The following is a 598-nucleotide window of genomic DNA, read 5'->3' as shown; positions in this document are numbered from 1 at the left end:
GGAGCCGCAGCGGCAGCCCCCGCTGGCGGCGGCGGCGGGGCAGCCCGGACTACGGACGGCACGGCTCCGGCGGGAGAGGGCCCCCGGCCCGCTCGTGGTCGCGCTCGCCCTCCCCACCCCGGGGCCAGCGGCGGCAACAGCAGCAGCAGCAGCGTCAGCAGCGCGGCCGGCAGCCGCCGCGGCGGCCGCGGCAGGCGGGGTCTGGCGGGGGCGGCGGCGGCGGCGGCGGCGGCGACGGGCGTGCGGAGGTCAACAGGCGGATGCTATTTGTTGGGGACCTCCCTCAATCGGGCTTCGACGCCGGCGACCTCCGGAAGCTGTTTGACCCGTGAGCCTCCGCGGTTGGAAGCTGCCGGGCAGCTGCTGCCGGCCGGGACCCGGCGGCCGGCCGGCCGGCCGGCGGCAGCGGGCGCCGCGCGTCGAGGACTGCGCACCCCCGCGGCTCGCGCAGCCTGCCTGCGCGGGGCGCCGGGCAGCTGTGTCCGCGCCCGTCCATCCAACCACCCAACCGGCTTGCAGTTCAGCGCGGCAGCGGAGCTCCCGGTCCCCAGCACCCTGCGGCCAAGCGCGCAGCTGCCGGCCTCGCTTGCGGCTACCC

This window comes from Monoraphidium neglectum, assembly GCF_000611645.1.
Source record: "Monoraphidium neglectum strain SAG 48.87 unplaced genomic scaffold scaffold04821, whole genome shotgun sequence".
NCBI classification, from domain to species: Eukaryota; Viridiplantae; Chlorophyta; class Chlorophyceae; order Sphaeropleales; family Selenastraceae; genus Monoraphidium; species Monoraphidium neglectum.
Note: the sequence above shows the minus strand (reverse complement) of the source record.